A 448-nucleotide genomic window follows, 5' to 3' on the forward strand; every position below is an offset into this window, starting at 1 on the left:
TCATCTCAATATACTGAGCAATTCCTCTCGTAGATCTCCACAGAGCAGCCTTTCTGTATAGAAGCTTCTGTGTCAACACCTGGGAGGTCATTTATCCAGTGCTATTACAGATCTAGCCACAAAATATCTAAAATTATGTCTTAGGTGGTTTCTTAAAATGTTAGGCTCCTGGTGACCATCTGACTCCCACGTGTACAGCCAAGACAACTGAAAACGTTATGTCCACACACAAACTTATACACGAATGCTCAGAGCGGCATTATTCACAATAGCCAAAATGTAGAAACAACTCAAATGGCTATCAAGTAAAGAATAAACAAAATGCGCTATATCCTTATAATGGAAAATTATTTGATGATAAAAAGGAATGAAGTATCGATATACGCTACGACATAGATGAACCGTGAAAACATTATGCTAAGTGAAAGAAGCCAGACACAGAAGATCA

The sequence above is a fragment of the Pteropus vampyrus genome, unplaced genomic scaffold, assembly GCF_000151845.1.
Source record: "Pteropus vampyrus isolate Shadow unplaced genomic scaffold, Pvam_2.0 Scaffold190, whole genome shotgun sequence".
Classification (NCBI taxonomy): domain Eukaryota; kingdom Metazoa; phylum Chordata; class Mammalia; order Chiroptera; family Pteropodidae; genus Pteropus; species Pteropus vampyrus.